This window comes from Doryrhamphus excisus, chromosome 9, assembly GCF_030265055.1.
Source record: "Doryrhamphus excisus isolate RoL2022-K1 chromosome 9, RoL_Dexc_1.0, whole genome shotgun sequence".
Classification (NCBI taxonomy): Eukaryota; Metazoa; Chordata; class Actinopteri; order Syngnathiformes; family Syngnathidae; genus Doryrhamphus; species Doryrhamphus excisus.
The window spans coordinates 21,250,726-21,278,181 of record NC_080474.1 but is presented as its reverse complement, the minus strand read 5'-3'; the positions used below and the strand labels follow the sequence as shown (position 1 = coordinate 21,278,181).

General features: G+C 41.7%; 2 protein-coding genes across 5 annotated transcripts in view; both read right to left on the bottom strand.

Moving 5' to 3' along the window:
- Positions 1-22,640, bottom strand: part of bcl9 (BCL9 transcription coactivator) — a 38,521-nt gene extending 15,881 nt beyond the window's left edge. Inside the window, exons 1-2 of one of the 4 annotated variants that reach the window (XM_058082625.1) lie at positions 22,229-22,640; positions 13,619-13,833 (exon numbers count right to left, since the gene is read on the bottom strand). The gene's annotated coding sequence lies outside the window, so the exon portion shown is untranslated. The remainder of the gene's footprint in view (positions 1-13,618; positions 13,834-22,228) is intronic. The other 3 variants (XM_058082626.1, XM_058082629.1, XM_058082628.1) reach the window with 3 other exon arrangements.
- The window catches only part of LOC131136108 (gap junction alpha-8 protein-like), a 76,043-nt gene extending 53,057 nt beyond the window's left edge, over positions 1-22,986 (bottom strand). Inside the window, exon 1 of the mRNA XM_058082631.1 lies at positions 22,647-22,986. The gene's annotated coding sequence lies outside the window, so the exon portion shown is untranslated. The remainder of the gene's footprint in view (positions 1-22,646) is intronic.
- Positions 22,987-27,456: the final 4,470 nt, after the last annotated feature.

Genomic DNA, 27,456 nt, shown 5'->3' with positions numbered 1-27,456 from the left:
AACAATTCCATTTCAATAATAATATAATATTTGAACCCTTAAGCATGAAAAAAGTGAAACAGAAAGGCAACAGTGAGGCTCTGAGCCAAACATTCTAATACACTAAGCCAACTGTAACAAAATCAAACGGTAACTCAAGTCTACTGATTCTTGTTAGGAAATACGTGCATGTCGACATGTGAAAGCAACCGAGTGACAAGTCCAATGAAGGAAAACGTCACTACTGACAGTACAGTGGAGAGGATGAAGACACGTTGATGCTCTAACTTTGGCAGCCCGGGGAGCGTCACTCCATTGACAAATTTTACAACAAACTTTTTTTTTCTCCATTTACAGAAAAAATGTTGCTCCCTCTATCCCGTTTACATTGTGTTAGGAATCCTACAGCAATCTAGTACCTGGTATCAAGAACCCATCGGATCTACTCTGACCCCACATACCCCCAGCCTGGCATTGGGGAGAAGGCTCTGCAGCATCCGCTGTAGAACAACCAGGTTTAGGAACAGCTACTTCGCCCTGGCCATCAGACTGCTCAATGCCAAATAAGTCCCTCTACCTGCCCACACGCAAAACTTGACATTCATCACAGGGCACATATACTACTGCATGATGAAGACCACAGCTCAAGCTAAGGAGCTCATTTGCCTCGAGAAGAAAGCGACGGCCAAAGAGAGAGGCTGACAAAGTGTGTGACGAAGAAATTATGAGGTTTAATTCTGACACTCTACCGCTTATCCTCACGAGGGTCGCGGGGGTGCTGGAGCTGGCAGGGTCCACCCTGGACTGGTGGCCAGCCAATCACAGGGCACATATAGACAAACAACCATTCACACTCACATTCATACCTATGGACAATTTGGAGTGGCTAATTAACCTAGCATGTTTTTGGAATGTGGGAGGAAACCGGAGTACCCGGAGAAAAGCCACGCATGCACGGGGAGAACATGCAAACTCCACACAGAGATGGCCGAGGGTGGAATCGAACCCTGGTCTCCGAGCTGTGAGGCCTGCGCGCTAACCACTCAGTCCGCCGCGCAGCCCAAAATGTAAGGTTAAGATAGCAATAATAGCAAAATAGCATTGTTAGCGTTGTTAGCATTGTTATGGTTGGAACAATGTCTAAAAACTCCTTTTCTACCGCTTTTCCTCACGAGGGTCGCGCGGGGGTGCTGGAGCCTATCCCAACTGTCTCGGGGCGAGAGGCGGGGTACACCCTGGACTGGTGGACTCGACCGCCGTGCTGCCTCTAAAATTCTTATTATTATTTATTCAAAATTATATACAAGACCCAAACTTAAAGACCATAATGTGAGCTACCAACTGGTAGATTGCAATAAAAAAGATCTAGATCTAGCAAGCATGTACAGAAGCAGCATCGAGGTGATCAGACACGCCGTATTAAAAAAAAACAAAACTGAAAATGATCACCTGAGGATTCATGCATGACCTTTAATGGGGAAACAGAAGGTTGATTTTTCTGCTTCTGCCGTCCAATCAACGAGGGTTTTCCTATACAAGTGGGACTAAACGGGAACATTTCATTACACGCTTATGTCACGGCAATCTCAGGAAGCAAGCATCCGCCCGTCTTTTGCTACGTCACCAAACTCCCTTTGGAGGGGGAGATGATACAATTTGTACCTGAGGTTTGGGTTCATGGTGTGGGATCAAGAGGGGCCTTGGCCTCGCATTAAAGCGGGTCCACTGGCTTTTAATTCATCACGCTGGCTGGAATCTTTCTGACACGTCTCAAAGGAGAGGCAGGAAAAGTGGGAGCGAATATCCAAAAACAAACTGGCTCGCCTCATTTCCAGCCGTGCCGCCGGCTCGGCCTGTCGATGGTTTCAGCCTTATTTATGCAAATCCGGCTTTGCAATTCAGTCACAAAGAAGTATTGCTCCCTTCCACGCTCTCTAGCACCCACCCACCCGCCCCTGCCCCCTTTTCCCCGTCTGTTCTGCCTCCGTCTCAAGATTTCCCCTTCAAGCTTTATTTGTTTCGGGCGGTATCATACACATTCTCCTCTGCAGGAATATATGGAAATGAAAAGGGATCATCAAGTACGCACTTCTGGATAACAACGGCATTAATTACCTTATTGATGCCAATATAAGACAACCCTGAATATAAGAAACTCTCATTTGCAAAACCGATATCGCATTTTTATGATGATATTGTCTGTGCCGATAATTACGGACATCCCCAGTTATTGGAAAAATATTTGCCAAAATGTATGTACAATCGTCCCTCGCGGTTCAAACATCGTGCCTTCACTCTATCATGGTTTTTCAAAAATTAATAAATGATTATTGTTTTGTGGTTGAATTTAGCATATTTAAGCAAATTGTACTTATTATTGGCCATTTTTAAGCATAAAAATGTCTCAATTCACTAACGAAAATACAAATCAAATACAAGGCAGAAGAAGCATTGTAATTGTGAATGTAGTATTTGACATCGGCCACTAGGGGTCAGTAATCGTTCACTGAGACAGCCACTCGACGTGATCGTCAGAACAGGTATTTATTGCAGGTTTAAATGATCCGTCATAATAACAAAAATAATAATAATAGCATGGGTTACTGCTCATACTGTTCAGAACTGATCCATAACAAGCTAAAACTCAACTCAACTGAACCCATTTCCTGTCCGCCCACCACTCAGGTCCCCTAAGGACCACGTTTACAGTGACGCTATGCTGTGTTTTATTTTGAAAATTATCTAATTCCTGCGACTTCTCCGTCTCTGATGTTGACGACGCTCAAATGGTTGTAATGTTCTCAAGCTAATGCAGTCAAGCTAAATTTTCCCTCTAGGACTTTTGCATTTGTCATAAAATAGAACATATTTTCTATCGGAAAATGCAAGTTGACTTCACGCAAAATAAATCAGCGTTACAATAGAATAAATACCAATAAATCTTCAAAGAAATAGATCACATTTCTAATCTTTAAGATTGCACTCGGAATTGAACCTCTTGAAATTTCCACACTAGCTCCGTGGCAAACAAACGAGCCGCTCCTTTTTCATCTGTGATTGAGGAAACAAAAACATCCCAGCATCTATGAGCTCATCCGTTGAGGTGACTGGGTGAAGAGCGTCATCATCATCATCATCATCATCATCATCCCAGCACGCCACACCCTGCACAAGGCCATCATGACTCAAACGTGGCACACGCAGAATGTCAGGAATGCCGCGTTGCTAAAGATAGAGCCGGGATGGCGGCGACGTAACATTTGACATACATCTACGGGAGATCACACACGCTGACAGGAGTAGGAGGAAGTGCTCGCTTCCGTGAAAATGCACAAAAGAAACTTTGTGTGCATGGTCTAAAACTCAAAGTTATGTTTGAGGATGCAGGATGGAAACATTTCAGTGCTTCAGTGTTTGACATGTTCAATTTCTTTAGCTTGGTGTTCTTCCAAGAACTTTACCATAACATTTTTCATATGATTTCAAATCTTATCCGACATATGCAAGGTTAGATGCCGTAATGTCACATCAACAAGATCCCGTCCAAGATCTGTGGATGTCAAATAATATAAATATACCATTGGAAAAAAAATCATATTTAACATATCTCAGTCAAATCATATCCGATAAGGCTGTCATTTTCTGAGTTTGTGTAGGATCTTTCATTTCCTTTTATTTGATGGGGCTTTGATTAGATTTCTTATTAGATTTCCTCGAATCAAACACGGGGGAAATTAACCATCTGTTAATTTGTGAATGAATTCATATATATAATTCACATATTCAGTACGTGGAATCAAACTATGGAATGGATTGAGTAAGGGAATCAAACAATGCACAACGATGAGCCAATTCAAGAAACAATACAAGCAGTTGATGTTTGCTAAATCCAAGGATGAAGAGTCTTGAACCAGTCATGATGTGCTATATATATCACTATATTGACACGCGCTATGGTACACATTATGGCATTGGATGCTCATATCACAGAGTACTTCGCAACGTGACAAAAAATTAAAAAATACAAAAAATAAAAAAAAATTCTAAAATATTTCAAACAAATTTGAAAAAAATCAAAAAAAAATCAAAAATATAAAAAATGTAAAACTATATTAGGAAAGCAGGAAGTGAACAAATGTAACAGTTAGTGATTGTAAAAGTACCAGATGGAGGGGTAGGATTTAATAAGCTTTGCTTCTTCCTACTCCTTTTGGACATGTGGAACTGGGAACCGATTATGGGATGCACTCAATTGGAATCTGATGCATAACTAATGAATTAGCATTTCTACCATCCAAGGTGCTGTGGCCTCTCTTGATGTTTTCTGGTGCCGGTCTCACACTGGACGGGATGAGGAATCGGATGAGTCGGGTCCCTCATCCAATCAAACAAACTAGTCTCTTCGACGCCATGGTAACTTATCGGCAGTCCGTAGTATTAACGACCAGCGGTTGACACAGAAGTGCGGGAACAGTGAAGGGTAGCTACCGCTGTAGCCAACGTCCACAGTGAAACTAACTTAGCGACAGTCGACCGCGGACATATCTGCAGCGGGAGTCGAGTGGCAACTCGGCTTTGAGGCGCATTTCCACACGTAGCATATTGGTGTGTGGCTCTTTGTTACCAACGTGAATCGGATCGTCTTAAAGCCGATATCCAAAGCAGATCTTCAAGATCGGAATCTGGACGTCTGTAATGCCAATCGAGGAATTAAAAAGACAGTTTTGACCAGTTCCGTCAGATCGGCAACTGCTGGTCTTGCATGCAAATTATGTATTTTTATTACTTTTTTGTCAATGTGACCATTTGTCGTTTTGCTGTATGTAGACAGTAAAAAAATTAAAAAATCATTACTACCTCAGTCCATCTGTCAAGCATTTCTTCTCAAATGTTGCCCCCCCACCCACTCCACCCTATGGTCATGCCTAACAAGTCGGCTCTCAAAGCCACTCCATCCCTGCGGAGGTGACATGTGTGTAATGTCACATTTTGTCATATCATGGTGACAGAAGCTGCTCTGCGTCCGTCACCACAACGGAAGTGGTGATAAAAAAAACGAGGGGCCGGCAAGCAGGGGGTGTGACACAGACGTCCCCGTAGGAGCACAGAGGGTTTATTACTCAATTGCTCTCTTCGCTCAGTGCCCAGGTGGGCGTCTGTGTCTGAGACGTGAGTGATACGAGCACAGCTGACTCACGAGCGACGCATCCGCTGGCGAAAGCCCAAGTACAGCAGTCGGAGCGTTCCGGCCGGCGTGCTCTGGTTGCCTCTGATATGCATCTCGCGCACGTTTCACCCTGCGCGTCAAAGCCCATCTGCCCCACCGCACTCCCGTCTCCGCATCCCTGGATGTAGTTCCACTACTTCACACCCGACAAAGAACCACTTCCACACTTGCACATCAGCAGCCAGGAACAACCAAAGCAGCCTATTTGATACAAGCAAAACTTCTCTCCAATCCGAGTGGAAGCCAGTGAAACTAATTCCACTCCTTCCACACGGCGTGATGGAGGTAGCCGTCTCTGTGGGTTAAAAAACAAACACACATAACAAAATTGAGGTACCGTTCAAAGCCGCATCTCTGTTCACGTGAGTGTGCACCATCGCTTCATCAAAAGGCAAGCGCTTACTCCATTTTGTAAGGAGAAGCCCCCCCCCCGCCATTGCAAACCCCCCCTACTCCCACCCTCCACAGTTGCTCCCACACTCCGGCCACATTCCTCCCTCACTCACGCTGGAAGGGTGTCTCCCGGTGGCTAAAAGCATTGTGGGAAATCCCAACAGCCAGCCCCCTGCGGACCTCTTGAGCGGTGCAGCAATGTTCTAGCCTCTTGCCACCGCCAATTCATTAAACGCTAAAACCCTAACGTTTGGACTCTGCGCCATGTATCAAACCACAACGAGACCTCAAATATTAGCGTTTGGGGCGGCGGTCCCTTGTATCATTGCTTATTTATGTACATTCAAATGCAATGCAAACCGTTGACTTGCCAACTGTTCTCTCCGCGGCGCAATGCAGCGTCTTCTGGACAAAGTCGTCGATCGGAGACGGTGCTTTGTGGAAACAGACCGGGAGTTCACGGAAAATTAGGCCTTCAAGTTCTATGCATATGCATATCTTGTATATATCTTGTATCTGTTTTTAATGTCTAACTTTTTATATCGGGCGGCACGGTGGTCTAGGGGTTAGCGCACAGACCTCACAGCTAGGAGACCAGGGTTCAATTCCACCCTCGGGCATCTCTGGGTTTTCTCCGGGTACTCCGGTTTCCTCCCACATTCCAAAAACATGCTAGGTTAATTACCACTCCAAATTGTCCATAGGTATGAATGTGAGTGTGAATGGTTGTTTGTCTATATGTGCCCTGTGATTGGCTGGCCACCAGTCCAGGGTGGACCCCGCCTCTCGCCCAAAGACAGCTGGGATAGGCTCCAGCACCCCCCGCGACCCTCGTGAGGAAAAGCAGTAGAAAATGAATGAATGTAGTAAAATAAATTAAATCGCACGGCAGTCGAGTGGTTAGCACGCAGACCTCAAAGCTAGGAGACCAGGGTTCAATTCCACCAACTGCATGTTCTCCCCGTGCATGCGTGGGTTTTCTCCGGGTACTCCGGTTTCCTCCCACATTCCAAAAACATGCTAGGTTAATTAGCCACTCCAAATTGTCCATAGGTATGAATGTGAGTGTGAATGGTTGTTTGTCTATATGTGCCCTGGGATTGGCTGGCGACCAGTCTAGGGTGTACCCCGCCTTACGCCTGAAGACAGCTGGGATAGGCTCCAGCACCCCCCCGCGACCCTCGTGAGGAAAAGCGGTAGAAAATGAATGAATGAACTTTTTATATCTGACTGCTGTGCCCCGCCCCTCTTTTTATCATATTTTAACTGTGTATTAATGAATGAATGTTGTATTTTGGTGTGTCTTCTACTCCGTTTACTTGCTTTTATTCAACTCCATTCTTCTGTAAAGTGTCTGAGTATTTTGAAAATAAAATGTATTATTATTATTATTATATATCTTGTTAAACTGTCTTTTTTTTTACTCTACTTTTGTATACTTTTTTAACTTGACTATTGCACTAAAATGAGAAGCTCTCCAATCTCATTGTACATCTTATACTATAATGACAATAAAGGCCATTCCATTCATCACAATAACAGCATGTGCTAACATGCTATGTATGGAGTATGTATATTTTCTGTTAAAGTTCAAAACACACTTGTCACGCACATTTTTTTTTTTAAGATTTGTAGCGAAACCTGATTTTTTTTTCTTTTTTAAAACAAAGCTGTCCGACTCATCTGGCTCACCTAGCTCGGAGTGGGTCGGATGTGGTATTCATTTCCATAAAAAAAGGTTTTTGTTTATGACGTCATAAAGCCAGCAACATGTCTTCTCTCAAAAGTGGAGCAAACAAGTGAGTGTTTGATTATAGATTTTTCCTCACACGTGTATTACTGTTATAACATCATATTAAAATACATTTTTGCAGAATAGGGCATATTTAACAGTGTGATGCTGTCCAACATGTAAGCGGCACAAGAAGGCTTCCTGCCCATCACCCACAATGTCTCCTCTGTTGCGGGGTGTTTGCCGAGCAACTGCCACAAAAATCGCGAACCCAACTCCGTAATGCAGCACATGTGCAACCCCCCCTCCCATAAAAAAAAAACCAAATGCAACACTCTTGAGGGAATCTGAGCCAGACTGTGTCCCGGAATTACCCCAGTTTGCACGAGTGTGTCATTCCCGAGGAATTTTAAACACACTGCCTAAGACCTGCCCAATCAAATATACAAGCACGGATGAATATATGCGTGCGTACACACACACACACACACACATACACACACAACTGCCCGTACCACAGCACCCGCGAGTCAGTACTTATTTGTCCCAATAACGTCTGAGCGGCACTGAAAACTGCTCCGCTTGCTTTACAGTCGCAACAGAAGTTTGTGGACTTGTGCTCTTTTCCCTCCCGAGTGGGACCTCTGTCTACTTGGCGGCATCTCTGCTCCGCCATTAGCCACATGTTAAATGTGGTAGGACGCAAAGTACCGCACTGTTAGAGCAGAGAGTAGACATGTTTGGATGGCTTCAAATGCAGACAGGCAGACAAAGACTGCCGACACGGCATCTGTCAATCAACATAAAAATGTCAATTAGACAGGTTGGACATGTACCATTAGCTACACTTAACTTCTCCCTATAAAAAAATAAGTGTTCGTGCAATCATACCAGCTGATGATTAAAAAGATAAAAGTACTTTATTGTTTTACTTGCAGTAAAGTTAGCTTTACTTATTTTAAACGTGTACTTTTGTGCACAATACGACCAAAAACAATGAATCACAGAACTCTACAGACCAATTAACACCCTGAATAAAAAATCAAACATGCTAGTTTTAGACTTCAAGGTGCGCCGCCTTTTTGGTCGTCGTCGTTTAGAAGCAACAGAATGAAACATTTGAAGCTGGGCCCGTCACGATAACGGATACGTATATCAAGGGCTGGGTGACAAGAGGGTTCACTCTGTGCGCATTGGCTCTATATGAAATGAACACGGAACAGATGGAGCGTCTTCTCAGCTATTAAGCCTCTTTGTGCCCGTTAGCGGGGCTACACGAGTGCTCGCGGTGAGCAAGCAGACACGAATATGAATGAAGGCAGTGGCAATAGTTTGTAAGCCCAATGCCACAGTTCTAGTGTGAATGTGCTGAACAGACTATTATTGAAGTTTTTTTTTTTTTAACAGAGACGATCTTTATAATGTCGCATCGCCAGGAGGACTTCCTGATTCCCAGAGTGCTTTGCTGTACAGTTTTTGTTTTTAAAAAAAGCACTTCTAGTTGTTGCTTCATATTCTGCAAAGTGGCATTTTTTGCGGGTAATTTATTTTCCAAACTACTTGACCAAAACAAAGTTTTAAGCTGTAAGAATAAAAGAATAGAGAACAGTCTTAATAGGTGTAAGATATGCTTATTCAGCTACACAAAAAATAAACATAAACAGAAAAGGCGTCCATTGTTTATATAACATAAACAGTTTTTTTCATTTATAAGTCGCTCTGGAGTATAAGTGTCAGGAACAGCCAACCTACGAAAAAAAGTGTGACTTATAGTCGGGAAAATACGTTACTTCCTGGATCCCGATTAATGTGAAGGGCTACCAGTTTGATATAGACTTCTGAAATAGCCAATTTGACTTTACGTTTTTAGTAATGATGACTGCAGTGCTTATGAAGCTAGCAGATAGCAACATGAACACAACATCTCAGCAATAAGCAGTACACTAAACACACTGAAATAGCATGCTAACAATATCATGAACTAGCGGCAACGCCGACGAGGCTAACTTAGCCCGGGAGTTAGCAACAAGCTCGGCGGCTGAATCACACTCCAACGTCACGGTGCAAACAGCGTCTAGCGTTGAAGGAACAGCTGTCAATTAAAAGTCTTAATTAAGGTAAAAGTGATGTTAAAGTACGTAATTTGTCGTCATTATATTCTACATTTACAGTCACCCATCGCCACGTCTTGGACTTCCCGGTCCCGGCCCTCTCTTTCAGTTCTACATGTGCCGTATCAGGAGGAACCCAGAATGCATTGCAATGAAATATGTCGCTTTAAAATCAGATGCAGTAGCCAAGAAATCCCATTCCACGTCACAGCGCCACTTAGGGATCAATAAGATTATGTCAGAAGGTCGTCTGATGAACTCTGCAGTGACGAGTTTCAAAAACCACAAATAATATTAAAAACCCGGGTCCGTCTCCCTGTCCACATCACGTCGTTATGTAAATTTTGAGCGGCAAAAGGGGGCGGGGAATCAGGGTTAGCGCTACCGGGTGAACAGAACAACAGAAACCCAAATAAACTCCAAATGCTCAAAGATCACAGGAGCCGTTGAAGCCTTCCGTGTGACAACAGCTTAGCTTGAGAAGACCCCCCCCCGCTCCCCCCACCGCCTGGGAATGTGGACAAGTCCGCCTGTCGCATAGCTGTCAATCACAGTGGAGAAACATCAATACAGATTGTTGGGTGTGTGTGTGTGTTCCATCTGGTCCAGACACGGATCCCCGAGACCTCCCTCCCGCCAACCCACACACACACACACACACTCATGGGAATACTTCTTTCCACCTAGCAGTACACTTCACTGCCGCTAAAGATGATATTTTGTTTACAATAAATACTACAATTAACACCTCTATTCAATTAACTACCAATTCTCCTGTAGTCGCCGGGTTCACGGTCTACAAAAGCTAGCGTCGGCCGGCGTCTCTAATTAGCGCCACGTCGGCGTTAAGAGCTGTGGCTGTAGGCGGCTGCCTGTTGTAGTTTTATTAACTCCACAAGATGGCAGGACCTGCGTGTCAAGTATCACGAGTAGTCTGCATCCAGCAGCTTTATCTACCTCTACGTGTACTTTAGTGTACTGTTGAAGTCATCGGTGCTCCTAACGGCGTTGCTTGCTAATAAATGACCTTTACCTATCAACTTTCTCATGCACTCCAAATCATTATTATTAGTATTCAAGTTGCTTACAATACAACGGCCTCTCCCTTTCTCCTGACGCCTGTTTTTTCGATTAATACCGCGTCCTGGTTGCAGTTTAGGTAAAAAACTGCCCTGAGTAGAATTGGAGTATTTGGAGTATTTTACAAAATCCGGAAACGCCAAGAAAACCTGGCACGTAAAAGTGGAAAACTGTACTACTCATGGGATATATACTAGCACGCTGGGCTCTACAACAAGTCAACAGGGGTCCATGGAGAACCTAAAGGTTGCTTGGCGTGACATCCCCAAAGCCTCTTTTGGCTACTTTCTCTGAATATGATAATTATATGTGACAGAATAGGCGGCCATTTTTTTGTGTGTGTAGGCTCGCGTGCTAAAAATACTACCGACTAAAGCATTAAAAAGAAATGTCCTGTCGGGTTTGAAGTGCACATCCAATCGCTGCACATTTTAGGTTCCGTTTGTCAGAGAGGCCACTGGATAACCAAAATGAGATGCAATTAGTTACAACAGTACAACAGAAAAGTACTGCACATGGTTGAATATTTATTCCTTTTAAAATTGATAATGCTGTTTAAATCCAAATTGTTACAACTATAATGATGAAAATGGTGATATTAATGAGGATTATAATAACAATAATAATGGTAATAATGATACAAATTAAAACAATAATGATAACAACAATAATAATATTACAATGATAATAATAAGAGGGGAAAACAAGACCGTGGCATGAACATGATTATATCTTGCAAAAAGGGGTAGGCATTTATAAGCTTTTGCTTCAGCCTACTCCTTTTGGGCTTGTGATCAGATAGTTGAATACAAATGTAAATAATGGAAAATTATATTTTGATTGATGTAAGAAATGCACTGTAATGTTTCATATTTTGCCCAAATTAAAAAAAAGAGTTTAAGAAAGCTGAATCCTCCTGTGTTCAGTGTTTACATTTCAATAAATATTTCTTTAAACTTGAGACCGGTAATATTTGTCATCATTGTCATTTTTTCATATGAATTGAGGGAGCAAAAGCAGTATCGGCCACAAATATCGGCCCAAGTAAAATCGGCCATCAGCTAAGGGTGATGGACAAAAATCGGTATCAGCCAGAAAAAAAACATATCAATCGATCCCTACTTGAAACATTTCATTTTTCTCGGTGGAAAATGCTTGGACACCTTAGATTAAGTCAAAGCACACAGTACGCTAGCTCAAGCATGGGCATTAATAACTTCCTCCTGCCAGTTATTAGTCACTCACGTTGCACAATGGAAATACCACATAGTCAAAGCCCAGGGTGCACTTGCTCAAGCTCCCGCCAGTTATTAATGATAATAATAATAATAATGCGATCCAGCATGCCCACCCCATTCCCTGCAACCCACCACCACACATAGATTACAGTCCTGCGAGAAGAACTGAACAGGACAGCCAAACGGACACTTGTACACTTAGGGGTGTGAATGAGATGGGAGCCCCACCCTGCAACGCACTCCACTGGGAAGTGTGCACGTCGCCTCTCTCTCACGCAACACAAATCTTTGTGGCATTTTAATTAGAAAACCCACAAACACACACAAACAAATGCAAAGGAAACATGAGAGGACCAAATACACGCAAGAGAAAATAAATCCTCTTGCTGCCTTGCCTCAATATCCTTTTTTTTTTTTTTTGGTCCTTCACCTCCCTGCGGTTTTCAGTTAGCATGGGATTAGATAGCAGATAAATAAACTGCAAGGTTTTCAGGACGAGCAGCGTGATGTTTGGTCCCGCCGCGTGTGCCCAAATCTTTGAGAAAAAGACCCTACAACGAGATAGATGGATCAGAGTGCTGCTTTTTCCTCTGGAGGAATGATTAAAACGCGACGCCACTGAAGGGCTCCCACTCATCGCAACAAAGCTACGGATGCGAGCGTCTTCACTGGTAAATGTCAAAGAGGTGTCTGGCCCGATATGTAGATGCATATGCTAACGTCGGGTTACTTGCCGTAAGGAAGCGGCGCTCGCTAGCATGCAAAAGCATAGTTAGTTATAGTTAGTTTTATTTCTACTATTATTGTTGTTATGGGCAGATCATTTAGAAATATATATTTTTATTCATATGTGCACGTGTTTGTGGTTTATGTTTTCAGGGACTAATCAGGGACTTTCAGGGATTAATCGATGCACGGAAAAACTATCTTCTAGATTAATCGATTCCAGAAATAATCGTTTAACACAGCTCTAATCCCCATTTCTGTACACGCGTCCATCACAAATATGAAGAACTGTGGTTTTAATTGAGTTGTATCCCATAATAGTGAACGTTTTGCACTTTTAAACCAGTGAGGTGTGTTAAAATTGGTAATGGTAATGGTTTAACTTCAATTGAACATGCATCAGATTACAATTGAGTGCATCCCATAATCAGTTCCCAGTTCCACATGTCCAAAAGGAGTAGGAAGAAGCAAAGCTTATTAAATCCTACCCCTCCATCTGGTACTTTTACAATCACTAACTCTTACATTTGTTCACTTCCTGCTTTCCTAATATAGTTTTAAGTTTTTTTATATTTATTATTTTTTTTTTTAATATTTTTGAAATGTGTTTGAAATATTTTTGAATTTTTTTGAAATATTTTTTATTTGTATTTTTTATTTTTTGTCATATTTTTTTTTTATATATAGTACATCATGACTGGTTCAAGACTCTTGTATTGTTTCTTGAATTGGCTCATCGTTGTGCATTGTTTGATTCCCTTACTCAATCCATTCCATAGTTTGATTCCACATACTGAAATGCTATGGCTAGCATAACGTAGTCCTAGCATAGAAGTGTTTCAAATGTACTCCCTGAGATCATATTTCTCCTCTCTTGTAGAGAAGTATTGGATGACATTTTTAGCTAATTGCTTATTTTTAGCCTTATGTATTATTTTAGCTGTTTGAAGATGAACTATAAAAAAGGTCTCATGGTGGCTCCAGTTTGACTGTGGAACAGACTATTTTGTATTTCCACTATTTCCAATGCGGTATATATGAGGAAATACATCCTGGCCCTAATTTTCTTCAAACTTTGACAATCGGTGCAGCTGAAAGCAAATAAATAAAAAAAAAGACAAAGCTACCTTACCTCAGAAGCCCCCCCTGCCCTTTGAGCAGGGCCTCATATGGAGGGACCAGGCCTCCCTCAGGTCCCCTGGGCACTGATGTGTGCTCTCCACCGGAGCCCTTGCAGTTGTCCCCCTCCTCCTCGGGGGGCGTGCGTGTGTGTGTGTGTGTGTGTGTGTGAGTGTGTGCAGGAAGCTGGCCCGCTCACGACACCCTACAGCCACAAGTCATTCACACCTGCAACACACACAGGGAGAGAGAGAACTTTGCTCACGGGGTGACAAGCAAACAAGCACAAAACGGCAAGGAAAAGCACTCAGTCGGTCATGTTGACATGACGACACGGAGCAAACATACAAGCAGTGCAAAGTTGAGGTCACTGCTCCTTTTGGAAGGCCAAGTCATCTTCTCGGGGATGCGCACATAAGGGTTGCATCCAGTAGGATTGTAAGAAAATGTCGTTTCGCCGATATTTCGCGATACTTTCTTCCACGATACTGTATCGATATGGATATTTTGATGCATTTCTCCTAGACCAGAGGTAGGGAACCTATGGCTCGGGAGCCAGGTAGGGCTCTTTTGATGATTGTATCTGGCTCTCAAGCATTTACCACAATAAAAATGATAACATTTTAAAGTAAACATCACAGAAATCACTGTTAAAAATATTAAAAATCAACAACTTTCTTATGCATTTTAATCCGTCCATCTATTTTCTACTGCAATACGGCCGACCATATCCATCTTTCCTGATGATATTTTCCAGGTCAAACACCAAAACTTGATTATTACTGGGTAATGCGGTAGTGTACCTCGGTCATGAAGATGTAAATGTAAACTTTCCTCCTTTAGTCAAATAGTCACCTAGCTAAAGCTGCAGAACCAAGCCTTCTGGCAAAGATGGCCAAAAGAATGAAATATACGGAGTACGGTGCAAAACCATGCAGCAGCAGAAGTTGTATTAATGGCAACAAGTATTTGATTTATTATTAGACACTGCGCTGCTCACGAAAGTGTGCTGGCCACACCCCCTTGGCGTGGGGTAGTGTGCCTGGTCTACGTAATTAGAGCCCATTATATCTAAAACTGTTGGTCTTACATAAAAATGCACACATTTTATTGCATTCAATGTTTAAAAAAATGTATATGGCTCTCACAGATACACATTTTAAAATATCTGGTCTTCATGGCTCTCTTAGCCAAAAAGGTTCCCGACCCCTGTCCTAGACTGTATATGGTATTTATTCTAGTGCAGACACGGCAAAGGTTGCTTTGTGATTTGAACGTAAACCTGGTTAGGTGGTTAGATGGTTCGGTGGCAGCACTTCCGTAGTCAATCAGGCAAGGACGTTGAAGGAGATGGACGAGTGAAACGTCCTCACACATAAACACAGTTCAACATGGCCGAATGCCAGCACATAACAGCGGCCCCTGCGGCGTACGAGGATGAAGTGTGGACACATTTTGGATTTCTACACAAAGTAGGGTGTGCACAAATTGACAAAAGCCATGCCGTTTGGAAAATGTGTCACAAATCTGCCAGTCCGCTTAGCGAGACACCATGAGGACCTGCCGCTAGCAAGCCATGCCAAGGTACTTTTGTATACTGTGCATTTTGTATACTACAAAAGTACTACTGGGATATTGCAGCTGTTTTCTTTTTCTAATTGATATGACTATTTAGTTCAATAATGCTTATTTCAAGCATCCTAAAAGGACTTTTTACTGATCTTAGTTACTTTGTTCCACAAAAATACTCTTCTGATGGTGGATAAGTCAGGGACTGTATACTCTGCGTTTTTTCACAGCTAATAGAATGGGAATATTTGAGTATCATTTAATTTATTTGTTTTTTATGGTTTTTTGTTTGGTAAATTTAAAGCTGGATGTTTATTTATCCAAATGCTACACTTTTTTTTTCACAGTTTTTACAGAGGAAAGTTAGTGATACAGCATAACATTCTGTTCTAATGGAATAAAAATGTGTTTAGTAAATACATATTGCTGCTGTCATTCACTTTTTCCAGGAAATAATCTTTAACTACAAGAAAAACAAAAAAAATATCGCCTTGTTAACAGTATTGTGATATATTGTGATATCGTATCGTGAGCCTAGTATCGTGATACATATCGTATCGCCAGATTCTTCCCAATACACACCCCTAGTATCCAGTATGTAACCAAAATACTCTGACATAATGAAGCATAGACGGCAGAACCTGTGTGCATCACATCAATGATGCAAGCAGTCAGCGGTGTTGCTTAGCAATTGAGGGGCCCCCCCTTAGTCCTAAAAATAAGAAATTGTGCCTTGTATGCCTGGAAACCGATCCTGGACGTCACACTGCGGAGTCCGCGTTTGCCTGATTAGGACGCATTTCAGGTCATTTAATTGCAATTATTTCCATGTTCATGCTTTGAAATGTAATAAAAACGTGCTAACTAGTGGAAATGACCTGAGGGAAACCAAACTGTGGGTGGCATACGGTCCATCCTGTGGTAAATCGATGATTGAACCCCACAAAGTTGGTAATATCTGACTGAATTTGAGGAGGAAAATTGGCTTTAAAAATCAAACAACTGTTATTATGTAAGATATATCACACAAGACCTCGCTGGGATGGAGTTCAGAGAGTGTCAAAGCATTTCATCTGAGAGGGTTTTCCTTTCTCTCTTTGGCTTTTTGAAGCTTTTTTTTTCGGTATTCCAAAAAAAAGGGTTTTTACAGGACGCCTATTATGCTTTTACCACTTTCTGACCTACAAATGTTGTTAGAATGTTGTTATCTCATGGTAAACGATTTCAGATAATGAAATCCCAATGTCAGAAATGACACCCAATGCCAAAGTTTCAGATAATGAGATTGCCGCTTTTTGTTTTCTTTGTTTTGTATTTAAAACATGTAATTCCACTACCCCAGCAGGCCTTATAAGCAGCAACAACATGACAGTAGAGAGTCGTTTGTGTGTTTGTGCATTATTATTGTTATTATAACTACCGCTATTGTTGTAATAATAATAATAATGTTTAGCTCAAGCTGGTTTTCCACAACAAAATGTGTTCTTAGCAACAATAATAATAATAGCTTCAAAGGGTCACATCCGCAACCTGCAAATGTGCATTTTGCTATGTGTGTGCTTTATAAGGCAGCAAAATAACAAGAGAAAGCATTTGTTGTAGGGATAAAAGCGAGAAACATTATGACAAACAGCAAAAGTTAGCATTAGCAGGTTTAGCTGCGGGTGACTGTCCATAATGTAAGACTTTTAGTGATGAAAACATCCGACGCTGGCTGTGCGTGCTCTGTGAGGAGACTCTGTGGGAAATTGAGCACAACTTTAAGCCTCATGGACCAAACAAATAGGTGATGATGCAACTCCACAATCCAAGAGCCGCAAAATAGGCTGCAAGGTGGCAGAAGTGCATTTTGCTTTAGATGTGATTTTTTTTGCTTAAACTTCCCGAGGGGGCGGCACGGCGGTCTAGTGGTTAGCGCACAGACCTCACAGCTAGGAGACCAGGGTTCAATTCCACCCTCGTCAATCTCTGTGTGGAGTTTACATGTTCTCCCCGTGCATGCGTGGGTTTTCTCCGGGTACTCCGGTTTCCTCCCACATTCCAAAAACATGCTAGGTTAATTTGCGACTCCAAATTGTCCATGGGTATGAATGTGAGTGTGAATGGTTGTTTGTCTATAAGTGAATGGGGTATCAAATTAAAGTTCAAGTTGTGCTTTATCAGACAAAATGAATCATAGACATCTACAACTATAAATGTGTTCTTTGTTTGGTGCTTTGCAAAGCATCAAGATGACAATGGAGAGCAGTTTGTCTGTAAAAAAGTGTGCTCTTACTATATATCATTATGTGAAAGTTAGCATTACAATGTTGCTTTTTAAAGGTCCATACTTCTTAATAAATCAAAAGGTCACGTCCACACCTTGGAAATTGAAATCCCATTACCTTTGTGTGCTTTGTAATGCCACGAAATAAAAAATAGAATAGATAAGAAAATGTGTACGTTGTTCTAATTATGAATGAATGATTAGCATGTTGAAACACTACATTTGAAACACTTCTATGCTAGGACTACGTTATGCTAGCCATAGCATTTCAGTATGTGGAATCAAACTATGGAATGGATTGAGTAAGGGAATCAAACAATGCACAACGATGAGCCAATTCAAGAAACAATACAAGCAGTTGATGTTTGCTAAATCCAAGGATGAAGAGTCTTGAACCAGTCATGATGTACTATATATATCACTATATTGACATGCACTATGGTACACATTATGGCATTGGATGCTCATATCACTGAGTACTTCGCTACGAGGTATATTATTTAAAAAAAAAAACTTAAACTATCTTATGAAAGCAGGAAGTGAACAAATGTAACAGTTAGTGATTGTAAAAGTACCAGATGGAGGGGTAGGATTTAATAAGCTTTGCTTCTTCCTACTCCTTTTGGACATGTGGAACTGGGAACTGATTATGGGATGCACTCAATTGGAATCTGATGCATGTTCAAATGAAATTCAACCATTAGCATTAGCATGTTCAGCTGGATGTGTGACAGAAGGGTGCATGCTTTCCTTAAATAATAAAGATATTCTTCATAGAAACAATAGCTTAAAAGGTCACTTCCGCACCTTAAAAACCACGCCGACGTTGTAAGAAACTGTGTTTATTATTATGAGGTTAAAGTTAGCATTTGCATGTTTAGCTGTGGGTGACAAGAGTCCAAATGTGTCTTCTAACACCAAAAGATGTTCTTAACAACAACAACAATAATAACTCAAAAGGTCACATCCACACCTTGAAAATGTGAATTCCTTGACCTTTGTTTGCTTTGTAAGGCAATGAAACCACAAAAGGAATCATTTGTACAAATAATAGTGTGCTAACACGATGAAAACCTGTATACATTACGATACGTTAATTTTAGCATTAGCATGTTAACTGTGGGTTGACACCAGAATGTATACTTGCTTTCTACAACAAAATATATGTGAAATAAACTACTTTTCATTTTGTCTGCTTTTGAACGCAGCAAAATGACAACAGCAAGAATTTCTCTTTGCTAACCGTAGGGCTGGGCAATATATCGATATTCTTTTAAGCACGATATCAAAACAAGCATATCGTTCAAATTTATATGGATTTGATGCCAAGGTTACATGTTTCAAGATGGCGCCGCCCGAGTGCAAGCTAGTTACGGTAGCTCTGTATCTGCTGTGTTTTAAGTGTTTAACAGTTCTTTATTTATTATTTTATTTTTTCTTTATTTATTACTTTCTTATTGTTTTTGGTGCCATACGCACCCTTTAAGCAGCTATGGATGTTCATCTATCTTGTATTTTATATTGGTGTTCTTATCTTCTGTACAGCGACCTTGGGTGTCCTGAAAGGCGCTTTTAAATAAAATGTATTATTATTATTATTATTATCTTGCTACGTTTGTAGCTTGCCATATACTCCATTGTTTATACTCGCTAATAGCATAGGGAAACCATGTATATTATTATCTGAAAGCTAGCATTAGCATGCTTAGCTGTAGCTGAAAAGAATTCCATCAACACTTTGGAGACTTTCATTCATTCATTTTCTACCGCTTATCCTCACGAGGGTCGCGGGAGATGCTGGAGCCTATCCCAGCTGTCTTGGGGCGAGAGGCGGGGTCCACCCTGGACTGGTGGCCAGCCAATCCCAGGGCACATATAGACAAACAACCATTCACACTCACATTCACACCTATGGACAATTTGGAGTGGCCAATTAACCTAGCATGTTTTTGGAATGTAGTACTCTGCACTGCCATATTTTTAGATGGCGTCTTAACCTCTGGTGGCGGTTAAACCGCCATATGGCAATGAAATTACGTCATCGCGAGGAGAAGAAACCTACGTGTGGGGAAGTATTTCCCTGGCGGACCGCTCAATCGTGGAGGAATATCACCACAACCACTAACCCGGTCACTCCTGAACGACACATGTCAAAACGGCAGCCTCAAATATCGGCAAAATGGCGTGATTATTTCATAGGGCCATGCATTGCTTTTGTGTACTTTGTAATGTAATCAAATTATGATGCTAACCGTTTGTTATAGAAATAAACTTAACTTTAGCATGCTTAGCTCTGGGTGTCACTAGGCTCCATACTTGCTTTCAACAACAACAGATGTTCAGAATAACAAATAGCAGCATAAAAAAAACCACATCCACACCTTGAAAGGTGTGCCAACACAATAGATTAGGGTCCCCAACCTTCAGGCTGCAACCAAGTCCCGTCCGATCCGGTAAAAATACACCCGCAGACATCAAATCATGCTATTTTTGCACCAATGGTGAGTCAGCACTAATTTCTTGTTATGAGCGGTTAATTGGCTCCAGAAACACAATGCTTTTTTAACAGTTTAACATTAGTAGAGCCCTCCTGACATGAAACAACAACCCTATAATCACCACGACACTCACATTACCCAATTTAGTAGATATAACGCGGGTAAATAAAACTTGTGTGGTTGAGTGCGTTATGTGTTCCTTAGGGGAGCTGTGTGAAAGGCCGACAGGAAGTGACAGAGTTGAGTTTCATCCGGCCATGGATTGCTGCCATTACCGTAACCCATGTTTTTATTAGGGTTTTTTTATTCTGGATTATTGTGACTTTTGTGAGACAATTCAAACAACTGCAATAAAACCCTGTTGTTCCGGGGATCGAGTCTGTTTGACATTACAATGTTTGACCGAATATTACAATAACATTACTGGCACCCAGTGAGCAGTGTGGAATACTACGTATCATCGTCTTTCAATACAAAGTCAATTATAAAGCAAATACTTCAACAGAGGTTTGACAGAATGCCAACTGGCCCAATGGGAACCTTTCATATAGAAAACTGGATAATTATGTGAAAATTAGCACTAGCGTATTTAGCTGTGGGTCTGGCAACATCCCCATACTTGCTTTCAACAAAAGATGTGTTCTTTGTAGGACAAAAAAAATTACCAATTTGTTACAAAATAAGCATGCGTGAAGAGAAGTTGTGTGTTGTTTTTAAGTGAAAGTTAGCTTTAGCATAATTAGCTGTGGTTGACACTTCTTCGTGAACAGTAGCTCACCAAAAAAACATGGTGAGGCAAAAAATGACAGGTGGGATAGTTTATTATAGATATAAAAGTGTGTTAGCAGGATACTGTGTATATTATTCATATTATCAAGTGAAAGCTAGCCTTAGCATGTTTAACTTCATACTTGCTTTCAACAAGAAAATATATCATTTAATAGTTTTAATTCCATCATGTCTGTGTGCTTTGGGAGGCAACAAAGGAGAACAATTTCTTACATAAATAAAAAGTTCTCCAACAAGTGCAGAAGATGTGTGTATCCTAGTGAAAGTTAGCATTAGCATGTTTTGCTGTTATTGACACTTATTTCAGCATATTCTTAAAAACAGCAGCGCGTGCTTGTCATATAGATGATCTTTGAGTAGCATTTTTGCAGCATATTCTTAAAGAGCAGAAAGTGCTTGTCATATAGTTGTGTATGTTATGTTTAAGTGAAAGTTAGCTTTAGCATACTTAGCTGTGGTTGACACTTCTTAGTGAACAATAGCTCACCAAAAAAAGTGTGTTAGCAGGATACTGTGTATATTATTCTTATTAAGTGAAAGCTAGCCTTAGTGTGATAGTATGTTTAACTTCATACTATCATTTAATAGTTTTAATTCCATCACATTTGTGTGCTTTGCAAGGCAAAAAAGGGGAACAATTTGTTACAAAAAAGTTCTCCAACAAGTGCAGAAGATGTGTGAATCCTAGTGAAAGTTAGCATTAGCATGTTTCGCTGTGGTTGACACTGCTGCTGTAGAATCACTACACTTAAAACCGTGACAAAACACAAAATAACCTTTAAAAGATCATCTTTCTAACTTCTAACCGCCGCAGCTCGGCATGCTTCGTTAGGAAGACACCCTTAAAAAGCCTGCTACCTGTGGATATTCTCCCACTGAAGCATGTTTTTAAAGTTCCTGCAGGAAGAAGTCGTCCTAAAATACACGCACAAACCCCTCAAACTAAAAATAAACTTCACGATCAGCTCGGATCCAGACTTCCACCCCCACCGCCACCACCTCCCTCCATTGAATCTCAGCGCCCCACTTGCACAACTCATGGCGGACACAAAAGTCAATCCAATGGCGCTTGAAAAACTCCTGGAACTTTTTTTTTCTCCCTTTTCCCCCCTAAAAGAAGTTGTTCCTGTTTCGCCACAGAGCTGCCGCTGCTGTGGTGAACGTGTGTGTGTGCGTGGTGATGGGGGGGGAAGGGAGGACTTGAGCATTCATGGAGCCTCGGCCAGCGCAAACAAAGTCTTCCCCGAAGAGGGAGGCACTGGACAGGGGAGAACAACGACGTCTCGGGCCCGTAAACGCACCACGAAGCAACCCCACCGGCGGTGGATTGAAAAGAGAAAAGCCCCACTCCGGGCCCTCTTGTTCGGCTGTTCAAGTTAGCTAGCTCCGTTAACAATGTAACAATTAAATCGCTCGCTTGGCCCAACACAAGGCCTATAATCTCACCGCGCAGTGTAGAAAGCACCACAAAATGAAGAAAATGAACAAAATAATACAATACCCACGTCCTCGGAGCTCCATTGTATCTCCCCGTTTCTCCATTTTCAAGCACGGGCGGTCCTCCGGTATCGGTGGCTACAAAAACAGCAATTCTCCGCGGCTCGTGCGCCATGCCGAGACCATCGTGAATAATAATCCGCTTTTGTCGCTCTGCCGCCGGGGGGGAAGACGAAGAAAAACCGGGCTTCTAACGTGGAAACGGAGCACCAGGCTGGACGTAGCGCGGGGCCAGCCAGCCTTCTTCGGGTGGGGAGGGAGGGGGGACGGATACCGGAGTGTGATGTCCCCGGGAGGAGGACCCCGCGTGTGCCCGTTGCCAGGAGGCGAGATGTGGCTGTGTTGCTGCTGGTTGTGGTGCTGGTTCTTTTTCTTTCCACCCCCTACGACGTGGATTCGTCTAGGCCAGAAAAAAGACTCACCTGGGACTTTTAATTCCGATATACGCCACGGCGAAATCACATTTTCACGGCACCGTTGCAAAAATCCCCCAAAAAAGAAAAGGTCTCCCCCCCCTTTCACCCGAGTTTTCCAGTGGTCCTACTCCATTGCATCCCAGTCAAACGTTTCCTGTCGTCGGTCGGTCTGGCGGCGCACCCCCCTCCCGTTGAGCTGAAATGGTTTAGTCCGAATTCTAAGTAGCAATTCTAGGTCAGGTCTGTGTGCCAGTGAGGCTGCTGTCCCACAGAAGACGCACGCTGCTGTCCACCTCCACAAAAACAACACTTGTACTTGTTTTGTCTTCTTCGCTCCGTTTTTGGAGAATATGTCGGACAAACGTCACAATTCAAATGTTTTAATATGCTAACGTTAACTGTCATATAAGTGTAAAAAGAAGTGAACCGACGTTGTAAACAATGCATCCCACCTGACAACTTCAGTTCAAAACTAACCACACAGCAGAGCACTCTTGACTAATTATAGGATCTTTGACTATTATTTCTGCACCATGTCCTAAAACCAGACTAGTTCTCCTGTCGAACGGAGGAGCTTTGACTAGTTTTTTGATGTAGGTCTTTAAAAACAGCAGGGTGTTTCTGCCACATATAGGCTCTTTGACCAGCATTTTGGCAGCAGAGTGCTCCTGTTACATAAAGGATCTTTGACTAGAATGTTTGCAGTAGGTACTCAAGAAACTCTTGAACCTATAAAGGTTCTTTGACTTGCATTTGTGGAGTAGAGCCGACTGGTGCTTTTGTCGTAGGTCTTTAAAACCAGCAGAGCAGACATGATAAACAATCGAATGTTCCTGTCCATTTAGAGGATCTTTGACTAGCATTTTTTTGGTAGTGGGTGCTTAAAACAGCAGTGTTCCTGTTATATAAAGGATCTTTGACCAGATTTTTTCCCAAAAAATCCTTAAAAACAGCCAAGCATTGTTGTTATTTACAGTATTTGTGACTAGCGTTTCTGCAGTAGGTCCCTAAAAACAGCAGAGAGCTCTTGTCATTTAAAGAATCTTTGACTCAGTAGTGTGCAGGAGGTACTCAAAAAAACTGCATAGCGCTCCTGGCCATTTAGAAGAGATCTTTGAAGAGCATTTGTGCAGGAGGTCCTGAAAAACAGCAGATGTTATCTACAGAGTGCTTGCGTCCAATATATAGGATCTTTGACTAGCATTTTTGCAGTAGATTTGTAAAAACAGCAGAGTGCTCCTCTGTCATGGAGACAATCCTGTTGTCGCTTTAGCCGTATTTGTACTGAGCAGTATTATTTGCAATTGTCATTGACTGCTTCAATAGTAATAATAATAATCATAATAATAATCACAATAATAATAATAATCATAATAATAATCATAATAATAATCATAATCACAACAATCATAATCATAATAATCATAATAATCATAATAATCATAATAATGGGCTGCACGGTGGACTAGTGGTTAGCGCGCAGACCTCACAGTTCGGAGACCAGGGTTCAATTCCACCCTCGGCCATCTCTGTGTGGAGTTTGTATGTTCTTCCCGTGCATACGTGGGTTTTCGTGGGTTTTCTCCCGGTATTCCGGTTTCCTCCCACATTCCAAAAACATGCTAGGTTAATTAGCCACTCCAAATTGTCCATAGGTATGAATGTGAGTGTGAATGGTTGTTTGTCTATATGTGCCCTGGGATTGGCTGGCCACCAGTGAATGAATAATAATAATAATAATAATAATAATAATAATACTCGGAAGTTGTCATCATAAGTCCATCTAATTAAAATCAATAGAGTGCAGCGGTGGCAATATTAGAAAATGAGAGGGAGGGAAAAGGCTGATATTTTTGTAATAAGTTCATGTTGACACTGTGCATCATTCCATTTAATGATAAAAAGCTGGGAGTCATTTACTGATATCCACTTTAATGAGCAAAGTAACTAATGACATTTAAAAATAGACGGCAGCCACTTGACGAATCAAATCATTTCTGGCGCACAGCGTGAACACACACACACACACACACACACACACACACACACAAATACAAAAGTATGAGAAAGCGACTCTCACAAGCCTCAGAGGAAGAGTGAAACATTAAAGACATGCAATGTGAGAGTGGTCCTCCTCAATTATTCATCAAGATACATTTCAAATGTAACCCAAATGTATAATCAGGGCGACTGGGGATTGAATTAATTGGTATTTAAGTGTACACAATATTAAGCTGCCCTGAATGTATGTATATGTGTGTGTGTGTGTGTGTGTGTGTGTGTGTGTGTACTCCCAAGTCTTGTATTACGTTCAAAGTAAAGATGTTTTCACAAACGGCAGCGCATTCTTGTTGAAGAGGCTGTTTGAAGCACGCTGTTTCGCTTCTTAAGACGCAAAATTGTGAATGAAACGTGTTTTTCCTCCACAGGAAATAATGGAAATAGAATTAGTCAGTTCCAGGGTGCAACTGTCACCAGAATGAAACCTTCATGAACTGCGCAGGCAACGTTTTAACACTGGAACATCCCAAAGTCACATGAGAACAATACAAGCGTTGGAGCAACTAACATTTATGCAACATATTCCTAAAAACAGCAGCTTTTGTAGTATGTATTTAAAAGGAGCAGATCACTACTGTTACATTGAGGATCTTTGACTAACATTTCTCATGCAGATCTTCTACCAGAATTTTAGCAGTCAGTTCTTAAAAACAGCACAGCGTTCCTGTCATACACAGTAGAAGAGCTTTGACTAGTTTTTTTGCAGTAAATTCCTAAAAACAGCAGGGCGCTCCCGTCATACAGAGGAGCTATGACTTGTGTTTTAGCAGCTTATTCTTAAAAACGGCAGCGCATGCTTGTCATGTAGGTGATCTTTGAGTAGCATTTTTGCAGTAGATCCTTAAAAACAGCAGCGTGTGCTTGTCATATAGATGATCTTTGAGTAGTATTTTTGCAGTAGATCCTTAAAAACAGCAGAACACGCTTGTCATATAGATGATCATTGAGTAGCAGTAGATCCTTAAAAACAGCAGTGTGTACTTGTCATATAGATGATCTTTGAGTAGCATTTTTGCAGTAGATCCTTAAAAACAGCAGCGTGTGCTTGTCATATAGATGATCTTTGAGTAGCATTTTGCAGTAGATCCTTAAAAACAGCAGAGCATGCTTGTCATATAGATGATCTTTGAGTAGCATTTTTGCAGCATAGTCATAAAAACAGCAGCGCATGCTTGTCATATAGATGATCTTTGAGTAGCATTTTTGCATTAGATCCTTAAAAACAGCAGAGCATGCTTGTCATATTGACAATCTTTGAGTAGCATTTTTGCATTAGATCCTTAAAAACAGCAGAGCATGCTTGTCATATTGACAATCTTTGAGTAGCATTTTTGCATTAGATCCTTAAAAACAGCAGAGCATGCTTGTCATATTGACAATCTTTGAGTAGCATTTTTTGCTGTAGATCATTAAAAACAGCCGAGCATGCTTGTCATATTGACAATCTTTGAGTTGCATTTTTGCGGCATATTCTTAAAAACAGCAGAGCATGCTTGTCATATTGACAATCTTTGAGTAGCATTTTTGCTGTAGATCCTTAAAAACAGCAGCGCACATCTGCCATATAGATGAGCTACGACAAGTGTTTTTGCGTCATATACTTAAAAACAGCAGAGCTCTATAAAAGTCATATAAAAAAAGCTTAACCTGAATTTTTGCAGGAGGTCCTTAAAAAGAGCAACAGCAGAGCACTCTTGTCGCGTAGATGATCTTTCACTGGTGTTTTTGTAGCAGATCATAACAAACAGCATCATTTTAGGATGACACAAAGGATAAAAAAAAACATCTTGGGACTTTTGTTGCATATTTGTGACCGAGGATGAGCAAGCCACGGCTACGTTGGACATGTTTGCGCACGCGAGTAACGATCAGCGACACACACACACACACACACACACACACACACACACACACACACACCTTGGCATTGTCTTGCTAGCCGTGCATGATGAAGGCCACTCTTGGTGTAACAGTAGACTGGCACCATTCCCAGACCGAGCGGCATCAGACATGCAACACTAGCGGGAGCTGCCTTGCAAGCGTGCAACTTTACGGTCTTAGCGACAGTCCAGATCCTGCAGCGCGTCACATGATCACAATCACATTTATTGCACTGCAATGGATTTGTGTGCGAGCGCGCGGCTTCGCTTCGTCCATCTGCTCCCTCACCGCGTCTTCAAGCTAGACGCCAACATCGACTGCTCGCTTATCATATTACCATCTGCATTATTTAACGCTTCCATAAACAGTCCGTCTTTTGCTGGTGGCACATGCACACGCGTCGCACACGCGTCGGTAAATGTGGAGTATTAATAGTTTCCAAACTCAACAGGCCCCGATGACGATGGGCCAAGCGGGACTTGGACTCTTCCGGACAATGACGTGACAGTGTTTGGTGTTTACGGGCTTTATTAAAGGTGTTGAATACAGCAGTGAGGTGAGTTAGCAGTGTGGCAGCCTGACCAATCATCATTGGGTATATTATCTTCAGCGGTTGCCATGAGTAACAAGGCTCAAGTACTGCCGCACATATTCTTAATGATGCCTTATGCATTAGGATGCAGGCTGTTTTTGCCCAGGAGAACTTGCAAGGGGGAGAAGCTGAAATAAATACGTGCCGGCTTTTTATTCTATTTTATTGTATAAAATTCACCTTTACAGGACAGTGGAATGAAGTGCAGCAGAACCCAAATTTAAAATGTAATTAACAAAAAATATATTATGTGGCAAAGCATGATATTGTATGTTGTATTCC